We start from the raw sequence: 210 nt of genomic DNA on the forward strand, positions 1-210 counted from the left end.
ATATTTTAAAATAAGCATGCTCCCACTAATCAAGATAATGCCCTTAAGTGCGAAAAACCGTCAGTAACCGATAACCACGTGGCTAGCATTTATGTCCAAAGATAGCCGTTCCACCTCATATATCCGTTGAGCTTATCAAATTCACCTTTCGAAGGTGAATGATCTTCCTCATGAGTTTAAGGATCTTCCCCCTGAGTGATTGATCCCTAA

The sequence above is a fragment of the Ipomoea triloba genome, chromosome 16 (genome assembly GCF_003576645.1).
Source record: "Ipomoea triloba cultivar NCNSP0323 chromosome 16, ASM357664v1".
Taxonomy (NCBI): domain Eukaryota; kingdom Viridiplantae; phylum Streptophyta; class Magnoliopsida; order Solanales; family Convolvulaceae; genus Ipomoea; species Ipomoea triloba.